General features: G+C 38.4%; 1 long non-coding RNA gene across 1 annotated transcript; it reads right to left on the reverse strand.

Moving 5' to 3' along the window:
• Nucleotides 1–2,403: 2,403 nt before the first annotated feature.
• LOC102499315 (uncharacterized) lies at nt 2,404–7,996 on the reverse strand. The gene is made up of 3 exons (XR_003547326.1): nt 7,664–7,996; nt 3,372–3,411; nt 2,404–2,574 (listed from the first exon to the last, which is right to left on the reverse strand). It is a non-coding gene; the product is annotated as an uncharacterized LOC102499315 (long non-coding RNA).
• Nucleotides 7,997–15,458: the final 7,462 nt, after the last annotated feature.

Here is a 15,458-nt window from a genome sequence, read left to right on the forward strand (position 1 = left end):
TTTATTTTTTTTTTTCGGTTTCAATTTTCTCTTCTGAAAAATTAAGGAGAAATGACAAGGTTACCTCTAAGATTCTTTCCAATTCTGTGGCTCAAAGTCTACATTTTTATAGTCAAAGAAACCTGGATTTAAGGCCTAATTCTGTCACTTATTGTTACTTGTCACTTATGTGTACTGGCCAAGTTACATAATATTTCCAAGTCTTATTGCTATATGTGGATAATAATAGTACATGCATTACAGGGTTGTTGATGGACTTAAATGAGATATGGGAAGTAGTACATAGCAAGGGCTTCATCCCTCTGAACTTTCATCATATGTCTGAAAAGGTTCTTTCACATTTGTATTTCTTTAGACTGGTACTGTTCAGTCTGTTTTTCTGGTTTTGGGGGGGGGGTTAAGTTTTTGCTATAGAATATTTACACATTTACACTCGCAAGAAAGAGACAGTAAGAGAGAGAGAGGGAAAGAGAGAAATTACACTGGCCACACTGAAATCTCTTCTCCTCCAGCCTCTTCTCAGGATGTTGGGCACACATGCACACATGCCCAGCATGATTTTCAAGCCACCAGGTTTAGGACTTGAACCATGGTCAGTCATGCGTGAGTCCAGCACCTCAACCACCATACCACCTGTTGGCCCTACTACTCAGTTTTTTTAAGAATCACTATGATTTAATGAAAATAGGGTAAAGAAAAACAGAGTGTGATATATTCTAAAAAATAGTTCTGTAACTCAGTTTCCTTGATATTTCCAAAGAACACTTTATAATATCTTATTAATACACCTGATGGTGTGTGCAATGAAATCAAATAATATTAAATAAATTCTTCAGTAGAAAACAACTATAATATGATCTTTCTAGAACTTCTATTTAATACAGCATTTGAAACTATGCATTCTTATTATCTTATTTTCTGTTTATAATGTGCCACTATGAAAAGTAAAATACTTTTATTGAAATAAGACTTATTCATTAGCACTTTATTGAAAATAATCACAATTTACCACAAAGGAAAGATCAAGGAATTGAATGTGGTTGGCTGTGTGGACATACATGTCCGTACACAGTTTGAAAACACCACAGTGGCTAAAAGGAAGCAGAAATATCTAGAATGTGTTTTAGGGCTTTACTCCCATGCTCAGTTAAAAGCATGCATATTTGGGACCAGCAGTTAGCGTAATGGCTATGTCACTGAACTCCCGATTCGAGTCCTGGACTCGTTGGCTTAAACTCATGCTGGGCACATGTGTGTGCATGCCTAAGATCCCGAGAGGAGAATGGAGGAGAAGGGATGGGAGTTTTCAAGTACTACTCAATTGGTATGTCTATTTGATGGTGGGTAGTTTCCTAAATTCACTTCATTCTCAAAATCAGAGTATTTCATGTTATTTGCCATTAAGTCAGACTTTACAAAACCAACTGTCCGCATCTGTGCTATGGAAAAGATCTCTCTCTTTCCTTTTTTCCTGAAATCTTAGTTTTAATTAAATCATAATCTTGAAATTTTAAACCTTGAAATAACTGAATTTAAGTAAAAATATTTCCTTCATAAGAAATATAATAATGGAGGGACCAGCAGGTGGCATAATGATTAAATTGCTGGACTCCCACTGGACCCGGCACCTTAAAACTCATACCACGTGTGTGTCTCTGTCCAAAATTCCAAGAGGAAAATGGAGAAGGGATTGCAGTGTGGTCATCTCCTCTGGGGAGCGATTTCTCACTTTTTGTCTTTCTCTCTCTCTCCAGGGAGCACATGTGCCCTACAGAGAAAAATCTCTCTCAAAAAAATAAAGTAATAATGGATATTGTTTTAGTTTGTTAAATCATTTAGGTACAAATTAAGTACACAGTAAGTGCTATCTCAATGACTAAAGCACAGTAAATGCTGTCTCAGTGATGAAAGCACTTTGGTGCTATCTCCATGTTAATATGCAGACAGAAAATGAATCTTGATGCATGCTTACGCACACACATACATACACATATATGTATGTCCATGTATATATTTGTGAGCAATTGTGCAAGGAGGGCTTGAGGAAGTTTAGTCTCTGGAAACCAGTTTACACTTGGATTCTAGATACACCAATTCTGATCGTCTCGAGTAAGTTATAAATAGCCCACTGCTCTGTTCCTCTGCTGTGGCTTGAGAATAATGGTAGCACTCATACGTTGTGATGAGGACTGAATGGAGAGATTCACTTCACACATTCAGAACAGCACTGCTCATAATCCACATCATTATTGCCGTTATTGCTCTTCCCTTATTACTACCATTCCCAACACTACTATTAGAGTTTTTGGTGAGCCAAGAAAAACAGAAGAGAAAGGAAAAGGGGACACTTCTGTGGGTGAGCCTTGGATACAACCTAGTAGGTTACATTCACTGTACCTATTTCTGTGGAGGATGTTCGTCTTCTTTGGCATGAGTCATAGCATGTGCCTCTGTTGTTTGGTCTTTCTCACGTCTGCAGAGGAGGCTGGAGATGGCGTGAGGGCATGAGCTCTCCTCTTGGCGTTAGTGGTGCCCAAACCAAAACATATCCACATGTAGGTAGGGACAGACTTACTGGGAAACATGAAGACAATAGGAATAACTCTCTCATTTCAGAGGGGGCAGAGATCTCAAAAAAAAAAAAAAAACCAAAAACAAACAAACAAAAAAAAAACAAACCCAGAAAGGGCTTCTTATACCACTGAAGTAAGCAGGTTGGCAGAGTTTGAGGAGAAATTAGGTGATTGAAGCAGGGGAAGAGTGGGAATCACGAGTGAGGTGGTTAAGCAGGAAAGGGTCCTCACTGCTCACTGGGTTGGCCTCAGAATCAGTGGTTAAGGAGAGATACTGGGTCCCTTGGCACTAGTTTGTTTGGAACTGCGATGAGCTCAAGGTCAAGCTCTCAGAGGAGGATAGGAGCCTGAATAGAGTTTAAGTAAATTGTTGGCAACTGTGTGCACTGGCCAGTGGTCTCTTCCTGACTCTGGTGTAAGAGGAAAAGGGGGAACTATGCAGTCTAGTTAGGAGTCTAAGTACTAGGAAGGGATGCCCTTGTCCCACTCAGAAAACTGGTGCCCAAGCTGCTCGAACATTTAGAGCCCCATGAAGGAGTTGCATTCTTTTTTCAGGCACCCATAGGGAGTCTTAACTAGGACTGTTAGAAAACTGCAAACACAGTCATTGGCGGTAAGTAACTGGAATTGTTTTCACCAATCCTTTGAGGCAATTCCTCCTCCCTCCTCCCCTCAATTTTTTTTTTTTTCTTTCTTTCAACCTTTGAGCTAGACTCAGCACATTTTTTTCTGTGAAGGGTAAGATAGAAAATATTTTTTGGCTTTCCCCATTCTGTGATCCCTGTTGTCGCTACTCACCCATGTGGTTGCAGCACCAGAGCAGGTACACACAGGACATCTGCAAACAGTAAGTGCCGTCTTACAGTTAAACTCCATTTATTGACGCTGACATTTGAGTATCACCTATATTCACGTGCCACAAATATCCTTCCTCCTCTGATATATTTTTCCAGCCATTTATAAATGTAAAAACCACTCTTAGGAGTTGTACACAGACAGGTAGAGGGATTTGTTCTGCCGCAGTCCTTTGTCAACCCCTGTTCTAGTCTAGGTTTTCCTTGAGTACAGACTGTGTCCTCAGTGCCTGCCTCCTCCCCTAGTAACATCGTCTGTGATACAGAATAGCTACAATGAGCCGAGCAGATGCAAGTTGCCCTAATAGATACAATTCCATAATCCTCACATAAGTTCAGAGGTAAGAAAGACCAACTCCATTCCATACATGAGTCTAAAGCTTAGATAAGTAAATACATAAAACTTCTCCATGATTGAATTCAGGATCCTGACTGCTTGGATGCATAATTTGGGCTCCACTCGAGAGTCAGCACTGTCTTTATTTCCCATCCAAAGCTTGATGCAGGCATTTGATGTCACTGAAAAATACTGAAGCTTTTGAATCGATGTATATAAGATAGCATTTTATTTCTGTTTTAATTTGTGTATTTGAACATTTTCATGAGTTCATTTTGTGAATGGACTGTGTTTTCTGCCTGTCTTTCTGGTAGGATGGTCACTGTTTTGTTTTGTTTTGTGGTTATTTGGAGACTATTAAGCCTTTGTCATATGTGTTGTAGATATTTTTCTCAGTTTACGGTTTGCCTTTAACTTTTTTTTTAAACATTGTGTTTTTCTAAACATTTTGCTGCCATGTGTATAATGCCATCCATCTACCTGTCCAGAGATTAAATTTTATCTATTAAAAATAATACTGCATGAAGGTCTCTTCTAGTGGCCCTCACTGCACAGTTCAGAAAGTTGTTTTAAATCACGTACAGGCATGCAACAGATATGGTAGATTCCCCCATACCTGCAAGGGATACGTTCTAAGATGCCTCATGGTTACCTGACCGTGGATAGCACTGAATCCTTTATCTGCTATTTATTTATTTTTTCCTATATGTATATACCAATGGTAAAGTATAATTTATCAATTAGATACAATGAGAGATTTACAAAAACAAAATTAAAAATTAACAATGGAACAACTAGAGCAACATGCCATAATAAAAGTTGTCTTCTCTTTTTCTCAAAATATCTTATTGTATAGTCCTCACCTATTTTCAGAAAGTCGGTGTGGGTTAGCAAAACGTGAAACCATGGATAAGAGGAAATTATTGTATTACTGAGTAGCAAATATTGCTGATATTTCCCACTGCTTCTAATGCTTCTCACTAAGTCAGTGGTTTTGTATGCCATAATGCAAGTAACTGTTTTTGAAACTAACAAACCAAATGACCGAGAATTCACTTTATTGCACAAAAAGATAAGGAATTGAATGAGATAAAAGCAGAATCAGTATAAATAATTTTTGTCATTTCTTTTTCAGAAGGGACACAAAGTGCCATGGAGACATTTTGTGCACTTACTGTTAGCTTTGCATTCATTCATGTTTTCTCATAACTGGACAGAGTATAAACTTTTCAAAGGCATTTGGACCCTTCTTTGGAAAAGATGAATATTTTCAAAGTCCATTAACTCTTTAATCATAATTAAAATTCTAGTAGAAATAAAGATTTTACTGTCGCTTCAGGGAAGCCACAGGAATCCTAGGATATATTTGAAGCATTTCCCCTATACCTTCCACACAATAAATTGCCTCTGGGTGGTGTGAGCCACAGGGAGACTTAATGCCAGGGTCAGATGATCCTCATGCTCTGATAAGTTTAAGCCAGCCCAATTCCAATTCTGTTTGTGTAGATATCTTGGGAGCTCATCTGAGTAACTGGGCCACTGGGTTCCTGACTCTATTAGGCTTATCTGATGAATATCAGCCAACTTGGTGATTCAATGATGAAAATGTGCATTCCAGAGCATCTAGGCTGTACATTCCTCCAAAGCTCATTCCTGCGGTTACTGGGGACAGAGAGGGCTATTATTTATTTATTATGTGGGTCTTGCCCTACTTAGGCTGATTCCATTTACTTTGCATCTGTGTGTGTTACCATTGATGGCTGTTAATAACACAATTTACTAGCAAGATCTTGGTGGTCATCAGCAAAAGCTAACACAAAGGAATGTTTCTGCTATGACTTGATGAAGTAGAACACTCTTGATTAGAAATCTTAAATCCTTCATGGTGTTCTGCATATGTATTATTAAATTATCTAGCCAACAGCGTTAAAAAGTCAATTCTTGTCTTGATCTGCAAAATGCATCATATTACAAAGATAAGATCATTCATTAAAATATGTGGCCTAGGATTTAATTTTTCCATTCTACCATTTCAATTTTGCATTTATGATCAATCTCCTCCCTTAGCTAAAAATAAATTCATAATAGCCCATATTTTTATTTCTCAAACAAATTAACAAGAAACTGATAGAAGTAATTTTTCTTTCTTTCTTTCTTTTTTTTTTTTTTTTGAGAAGTGTTTGCTATAGGGAGTGTGCGCTCACCAGAAAGACAGAGACTGAGAGACAGAAAGCGAGAAATCACTGCAATCCCTTCCCCTTCATTCTCTTCTTGGGATCTTGGGCACACACACTTATGTGCCCGGCATGAATTTAAGCCACCAAATCCTGAACTGGAACCGTGGTTGACTACTTATGAGTCCAGCAACATAGCCATTACGCCAACTGCTGGTCCCAGAAGTAAGTTCATCTCAAAATGAAAACAATGGAATCTCTAGATACAGCCCTGCATTAAAGATGGTGTGACTATTTGCCCTGACAGGCTGGATTTTAATGCAAGAACCAAATGCTGTTCGGGGGCTCAGATCCATAGCCCAGGCTATCATCACACATTCCTCTGTTGTCATTTTTTATTCCTTGTTTAACAGTTCCCCGATCTTAATCCATTATAAAATGCACAAAAGACAACATTGGGCAATCAGTGCCTCTCTTATCTCTTCTGTAGTATGGAGGCAACAGTAAATTTATCGCATACAATCCTTGTGAAGATTGAAAGGGTTGAAATTCACGTCTAAGAAGGCCTGGGACACAGAACATTCTATAACAACATAAGGTATTATTACTAGGCTTACAGTTGCAGAAACTCAGTTGTGTTTCTATAATAGACTTACAATATCTACTTAGTTTCCCATAGAAAATTTTGTATTTTCTTAGAGTTGGAATTCAGAAATAAGGATTTCAAGAAATTTTTAGCAAATATAACCATGATGTAGCTGTTCAGATATCAGTAAATAAAAAAGCTGTTACTAATATACACTTCTACCTCTTTGGCCAGTGTTAAGTTCTCACTTGTTTTCTCAATGCCAGCAATGACATTGATGTCTTACCTGTGAGTTACTCTTACATGTACATAAGGTTGAGCTACACGTTATCTCTTTGACCTTTTACAAATAGTAAACTCTAAAGTTAGTGATAATTAAGTGCTGTGGGGCTGACAGATGGCATAGTGGTTAAGGGCACTGGACTCCCACATGTCTGACCGTGGTTTGAGTCCCAGACCCGGTGGCTTGCTTTCTCACGTTCTTTCTCTCTCTCTCTCTCCCCCCGGCTGTAACTCCGTCTTACTCTCTCTGTCTTACTCTGTTCCTACTCTCTCTGTCTTACTCTGTTCCTCTCTGGTCAAATTAAAGAAATAAGTTAAATACTTCTTTAAAACAAATAAAATTTTAAGAAAGAAAGTGCCAGAGAGATTACAAGTTGTTTTGTTTTTGTTTGTTTGTTTGTTTTATTTAAACCCTAGCTAGGCTCATGCAAACATACTGCCAAAGCCACCTAAAAACTTCTAAAGTTTTGGGTTGTCCCTTCATATTTCACCACAGGGGTTCTTGTCTATGCATGTTTTTGAATTTTTAGCAAACCATCCTCCTTCCTATATCCTCCTTAACTTTAAGCTCTTTGAGGCTGTGAACTGAGATCTGCTCACTATTGCTATATAAGTTTGCACACTAAATTAAAAATTAAAAATATATGTCACCAAACATGGACCACTCTTCATTCTGTCTTTTAACTTAAATAAGAAACTGAGAATAGAAACAGCTTATTCTTGATTATTGTTAAACATTTTGTTTTCAAGAAACCTTGTAATATTTCACCATATACTTTAACTATTATTCTCACTGAACAGAAGTGGAATCTAAGGTTAGAGAGCTCAAATCACTGCTATAAAGTTATATATCTCACCCTCAGCAGTACAAAATTGGGAAGCCAGATTTCTGGTTCTGTACTGTGTTTCCAATGTTTCTCTCAATTTATTTGTTACTTGTTTAGGGGAAAATAAAAAAAAAAAAAAAAACTTTCAGAAGGCTGAAAATATGTTGCAGATTCAGGACAGAAAGCTATCACTGAATTCAGCCTTCTCAGTAATTTGCTGTCAAATGAGGCACGAAACGCTCGAAAGCAGGATCAACAGTGTCTCCTTTGCTGGGCGAGGTGATGGAATCCGAGATGACAGTGTGCTACTACCAGTCAGGAAATCTATATCGCGTCGGTCGTAACTTGCATCTGACATTCAGTCATACTTAGTTTCAGAGACAAAAATATAAAAACCGAGATTCCCCTGACAAAGGTTTTAAGAGCACAGGGTTGCCACTCGGAACCGTGTTCAGTTCATCGTTTCTTCTATCTGTGAGACGACTGGATTGATGGAACTGGGAATTCCAGCCAGTCGCTTTATGACAAAATAAAGCATGTCAACTGCCTTGCAAGGTGAAGAGAGGAAGCAGCAAGGACATCACGGGGCTCGCTGTGAAGGGCCGCGGCATTACCCGTGATTGCTTGGAGGCCGCTGCCGAGGAGACCAGCTGTTGCTTTGTAATTCAACAATTCTGAGCAAAATCTGAGAGGGAGGCTGGCAGACAGAGCTGCAGCACCATAACCACTGGCCAGCCTGGCGAGTGCCGGTCACCGATGGCAGGTGGGAGGAGTTCAGGAGACCGGAAGCTGTGCAGCACCGCAATGTTGACTTCCCGACGAGAGAGGTCACAGAAATGAGCAAGGTTAGAATCGGGCACAACCCTCTGATCTCTCTCTCTTCCCCCACTTCCCCATTCTTTATCTACACGCACGCACACACACACACACACACACACACACACACACACAGAACATTTGTGTCATAAAATGTTAAGTCTGGTCAACTGTATATCTTCACTCAGTGACATGGTGAGGTGGTGAGCTAGTGGCATAAAAAAATAAATTAATTAATTAGAAAACAGGATCATCTTATCCTTATTCCCAAGACAATGATCACAGTCAGGATTCAAAGTACTCTTGTTATCTCCATTTAGAGCTACTTATGGCTTATGGTTAGACATTTGAACAGGGATCCTATTTCTCTCTAAAACTAATAGTGAGATAAGGCACTTAAAATTAGTAGTAGAGGGAACAGCAGATGGCATAATGGTTACCACATGGGACTCCCACATAGTTGACCGTGGTTTGAGTCCTGGACTCACACTGGGTACGAGTGTGCATGCCTAAGATCCCAAGAGGAAAATGGAGGAGAAGGGATTGTGGCATGACCATCCCCTTCAAGAGGGTGATTTCTTGCTTTCTATCTCTCTGTCTTTATTTCTCTGGCAATCACAAATGCCCTATAGCAAAAATATCTCTAAAAAAAAATAGTAGTGGGGGGCCAGCAGATGGTGTAGCAGTTATGTCACTGGACTCCCACATGGTTGACCATGACTTGAGTCCCAGACCCGATGGCTCAAAAAGCATGCTGAGCATGTGTACATGTGTGCCCAAGATCGCAGGAAGAGAACGAAGGAGAAGGCATTGCAGCATAGCCATCCTCCCTGGGAGGTGATTTTTCACTTTCCCTTTCACTGTCTCTCTCTCTCTCTCTCTCTGAGACATGTACCTTAAGGCAAAACACTCTAAAAAATTAGTAAGTATTGCATCTTTGCTATAATCATATTTATTCACCCTATCATATCAGGAAAATGGAGAAACATCTTTTTGAAATTTTGAGAACAGGACAAAATATGAAGTTTTCATGATGTTTTTGAAGACAATCTTAAGTATAATTTGATATTAATTTCTCTATTCTCTATATTTACATATATGTGTATATTTAATATATTGTGAAAAAATATATAAGCTTTCTTGTATTTATGTCTATAGACATCCTTGCTTATGTCTGACTTTATAATATGCAATACAAAGTATAACTGAAATTATAACTGGAAGTGAACTATTTTCTTGACTATCCTCTTTATCTATGGATATTATAGACTATTCTCCCTATAAGTGGGAATAATCTTGAAAGCATATGGTGTGTCCTATAGATAAAAACTATCTTAGCTACCACTTTATAAATGAACCAATTACAAACACTTATTGCACAGTTTTTCCTATGACACTTTATTATATTTACCATATCAGTCTATACATTGGAAAAATCCCTATTAAAAGTAGAAATTTAAAGCAGAATACAATAAAGTTACTGAGTTAAGCACATTGATTTTTATTGAGATGATTAACCTCAAGCAGAAATAATTTTGTTTATATTGCTAATCAATGTTATACAGTCAGAACCTGTGATTACCAAAAGATAGATGGACTTCCTTGCCTTCTAATACTTAATGTCTATCTGCAACATAAAATATGCTAAGAAATACTGTTGATTAGTATTATATCTAAATAGATAGTAACCATTCTAAATGACCTTTCTGCCTAGAAAATAATTATTTGTTAAAAAAAAAGTATGGCATTGAAAAAAACTCAGGAATAAGAATTTTTTTTTTCTTTGCTATAGGGTGCATGCACTTGCTAGAGAAAGAGAGAGCAAGAAAGAGCATGAGAGAGAAATCACCCCCCAGGGATATGAATACACCACAGTCCCTTCTCCTCCATTCTCCTCTCAGAATTTTGGGCATACAGACACATGTGCCCAGTATGTTTTTCAAGCTACTGGAACTAAAGGACTCAAACCATGAAGTCAGCTTTGTGGAATCCAGCCACCTTAACCACCACACTATTGGCTAGACCCAAACTAATGAATTCTGAATAGTTTTACCACTGATTTTTTTGTGGAAACTTGGATGGATAACATGGATTTTTTTCACCTATATTATCACCAGATCATAATGGGTGCTACAGAGTCATGATAATGACTAAGTGAAGCTAAATATTATATTGCATAGGAAAGTGAGAAATGCAACTTGCAAGTATAACTTCTGAATTCTCAATGCTCATTTAATAGCACAGTGGAACTACACAATAAAGTTTAGCCACCAAGATCTTCTATTTGGTTATATTATTTGAAATCATAAGGTATTTGCTAAACTATGTATAAATGATCCAGTATATCCTATTACTATTACAAATGTCCCCAAATTTTCCATTTATGTCTTTATTTATTTATTTATTTATTTATTTTTTAGATATTTACCATGTGTATGTTTACTCTTTGGACAAAGACAGAGCTAGTAAGAGGGAAAAATGAGAAATCATCCCCCAGGGAGGATGGCACACTGCAATCCCTTCTTTATTTTTCTCCTGAGATTTTAGGAATTCTCGCACATGTGCCTGGTGTGAATTTCGAACTGTCATGTCTGGAAATCAAACAATAGTCGGCCATGTGAGAGTTCAGCGCCTTCACCATCACACCACCTGCTGACCCCTCAACCTGTAATTTTTAAGAATTTTTTTCTTGATTCCCAAGACCCAGCAACTGAATTGCCATTTGTTGCTCATCATCAGTAAGTGATATACTTCTTATAGCATCAGTTGTAGGATCTGTAACAAGGCTTATGGTTTAAACATGTGTAATCCATAGTCTGAATATTTTAGCCTTGCTAGAGAAAGAGAGAGCAAGAAAGAGCATGAGAGAGAAATCACCCCCCAGGGATATGAATACACCACAGTCCCTTCTCCTCCATTCTCCTCTCAGAATTTTGGGCATACAGACACATGTGCCCAGTATGTTTTTCAAGCTACTGGAACTAAAGGACTCAAACCATGAAGTCAGCTTTGTGGAATCCAGCCACCTTAACCACCACACTATTGGCTAGACCCAAACTAATGAATTCTGAATAGTTTTACCACTGATTTTTTTGTGGAAACTTGGATGGATAACATGGATTTTTTTCACCTATATTATCACCAGATCATAATGGGTGCTACAGAGTCATGATAATGACTAAGTGAAGCTAAATATTATATTGCATAGGAAAGTGAGAAATGCAACTTGCAAGTATAACTTCTGAATTCTCAATGCTCATTTAATAGCACAGTGGAACTACACAATAAAGTTTAGCCACCAAGATCTTCTATTTGGTTATATTATTTGAAATCATAAGGTATTTGCTAAACTATGTATAAATGATCCAGTATATCCTATTACTATTACAAATGTCCCCAAATTTTCCATTTATGTCTTTATTTATTTATTTATTTATTTATTTTTTAGATATTTACCATGTGTATGTTTACTCTTTGGACAAAGACAGAGCTAGTAAGAGGGAAAAATGAGAAATCATCCCCCAGGGAGGATGGCACACTGCAATCCCTTCTTTATTTTTCTCCTGAGATTTTAGGAATTCTCGCACATGTGCCTGGTGTGAATTTCGAACTGTCATGTCTGGAAATCAAACAATAGTCGGCCATGTGAGAGTTCAGCGCCTTCACCATCACACCACCTGCTGACCCCTCAACCTGTAATTTTTAAGAATTTTTTTCTTGATTCCCAAGACCCAGCAACTGAATTGCCATTTGTTGCTCATCATCAGTAAGTGATATACTTCTTATAGCATCAGTTGTAGGATCTGTAACAAGGCTTATGGTTTAAACATGTGTAATCCATAGTCTGAATATTTTAGCCTTCATAGTGAGCATCACAGAATTTATACAGAGTACTATAGAAAGAGCTTGCTAGAATAAGAGAGATTTGCATGAAAATTTAGCTTTGAAGGCTTCCTACTCTGTTGCATTTGGGCAAATAAGAGTGGTGATATCTGATTCCAAATAAGGGGTATGTGTTGCAGCCTGCTTCTATGTTACCACCCCCACCTCCATCCTGAGCTGTAGGCTTCTCCACCATTTCATTTTTGCTTTGGGGACCACAATACCTCTTATCTCATTTATCCAAAGTACTCTCTTACTAAGGACTGCATCTAAAAGATTTACTAAAAGTTCGCAAGTAGCTGAAGGTAATTAAAGCACAGGACTCAGAGAACAAGGCTAACATTGTTCTTGCTTTAATTTATCTGGCATTTCCCACAGCAGGTCCTTTTTCACTATTTATAAACCACGTCGTTCAAGTTATTCTGTTGCTCTCTCCTTTCTGCCATCCCGCATGCAAGCAATTTGCAAATTGAAGTTATCTTTTTAAGAGGTGTGGGTTGATGTTTCAAGCTTCTCCTTTATCTGGGAACTGGATTTACTTTTGCATATTTTAGTTGCTAAAACAAAGGCTAGTCATTCCATTTCTTCACCCTAATAACAGAAAAATACAAAAAGATGAGAACAGCAGAGTGGTTAATGTGTTGGACTTCCATATGCTTAACCATGATTTGAGTACCGGGTCTGAAAGCTTGAAAATCACCCAGGGCATTATGTGTATATATGCTGAAAATCCCAAGAATGGGAGAATGGAGGATAAGGGACTGTGGCATGGTCATCCTCCCTGGTGGGTGATTTCTCACTTTTCTTCTCATTGTCTCTCTCCAGTGAGCTCATGGGAAAAAAAGGAGAAAACAAAAGAGAGAATGCATTAATACTTGGTGCATTGCCCTTTGCTGACTTTAACTATACTCAGGTTACAAATTTCTTCAGCAGATGATGATGATGTTTTTTTCATTATACTTAGAGATACAGAAAGAAATTCTCATTGTTGAGCAGAAATCTGTTAGCTTGCATTCTAAGTCATGATAAAAGGCACTAAAGTTTTCCCAAGCCTGCCTGATAAGGTAAGAGTGCCCACATTCCTTCCCATGAGCCAGACAGGGAAGGCAGCTGCAGGCAGTCACCAATTGGGAGTTATAAAGATTCCCTTCCTTCTGGAGAAGTGAGGAAATCTGGGGGACCTGCACAGCTGGGGTAGAGGGTCTGTGCTGGAGTGTGCCACGTGGTGGAAAGAGAAATCAGAAATGGCCTTATTTAGAGGGAGAAGACCTGCTACAAAAGAGAGATGCCTCAGGAAATGACTGGCTTAGTCTCCATCCCCAAGATACCATAGTTCCTTCCTTAGGTCACACAATCTTCGAAATATACTTTTTAAAACAAACAAACAGAAAGTTTACTTTGCTTACCTTATTTTTACCTACAGCAACAGGCTACTTTTAAATACAGCATCGAGGCCATTTTAAACTAACCCATTAGCCTTTCTGACCCCTCTCTGATGGGGCTGAACTTTGTTTACCACATCACAGAATTTGCCATTGTTTGCAACTTAACAAAGCACCAAGAGGTAGATTAGTGATCATTAGAGTGAACCTAGGTCAGCTTAAAAAAGCAATCATTACACTTTTAATTTATAAAGAGAGTGAATCAATTAAATGGGCATGTTAATAGCAAATTCTCAGTTGACCTTCCCTTACATAGCTACCAAGCATTCAGAAAGGCCTGGCTGGCTGCATGGGGTTCTCTGATTCCAAGTGATTTAAAATTTACTGAGGAAGGACATTTAAAAGAAAAATAGAGAGGCAAAGCATTAATGGGAAAAAGAAATGTGGTATTATCTGTTGGAGATAATTTTATAGTTTTATCAACTAGACAAGGGAGAAATGTTCACAAGTTGGAATATTCCCTTTGTAAGAAAAATCATGTGATCAAATGTATAAAAGAAAATGAAATTAAAATATGTTGCAACTCAGCCTCGCTTAATGCTGTTTCTACATCTAATGTAGCCTCTTTATTTATTTATTTTTTTAGAGGTTTTTCCCAAGGGCACATGCGCTAGTAGGAGAGATAGAAAGACAGAGACATTGAGAGGGAACGTGAGAAATCCCCACTCCACCTCTATCCCCTGGGGGATGGCCATGCTGCAATTCCTTCTCCACCGTTCTCCTTCTGGGATCTTGGGCACGCAAGCTACCCACCTGATAAGCATTTCAAGCCTCCAGGTGCAGGGCTTGAACCATGGTTGGCCATTTGGGTGTTGGGCCCTAGTGTAGCCCTTTCTATCCTATTATCTCAGTACAGAGGTAGGGTGATTCTGTCACCAGAACATCCCTTGCACATTTCCCTTTTGTCATTTTTACTTGAACCTAGAAAGGCTTAAAAACATTTTTGCTCTTATTAAAATGGTAGTTCACTGAGTATTTGTAGGCAGTATTTCAGGTGGAGCAACCATGGTAAATACATTTGAGATTTTATCTTTTGACTTGTATAGAAACACTATTAGACCTTCACTCATAGCTATTCAAGCTTACCTACAGTATATTGTTTTTGTTAGAGCAAGTGTACCTTTATAGGATTGCAATCTATATTGATATTTTAAAATTCTCAATAAATTGGTGAAATCTTGGGGGATCAGCAGTTAGTGTAATGGCTATGTCGCTGGACTCCCATGTAGTCGACCATGGTTCACATCCCAGACCCAGTGGAGTAAAACTCATACCAGGCACATGTGCGTACATGCCCAAGATCCTGAGAGGAGAATGGAGGAGAAGGGATTGCAGCATGGCCATCCTTCCTGGTGGGTGATTTCTCGCTTTCTGTCTATTTCTGTCTGTCTGTCTGGTGAGCGCACGTGCCCTATAGCAAAAACCTCTTCAAAAAAATAAATAAATTGGTGAAATCTTTATTTTTGGCGGGAGAGGGACATGAAGAGATAATATATCATTTTAATCCAAGACAATAATGTAAGTAGTATGACAAATTCAAAAGATAGTGAAAGATAGTGAATTATTTTTAGAAATTGGATGAGTGTTGGGACTAGCAGGTGGCCTAACAGCTACATTGCTGGACCCCCACATAGCTAACTGTGGTTCAAATCCCACTGTTGTGCAGAAAGTGGTTAGCTTAGGTT

Source organism: Tupaia chinensis, unplaced genomic scaffold (assembly GCF_000334495.1).
Source record: "Tupaia chinensis unplaced genomic scaffold, TupChi_1.0 Scaffold143877_1, whole genome shotgun sequence".
NCBI classification, from domain to species: Eukaryota; Metazoa; Chordata; class Mammalia; order Scandentia; family Tupaiidae; genus Tupaia; species Tupaia belangeri.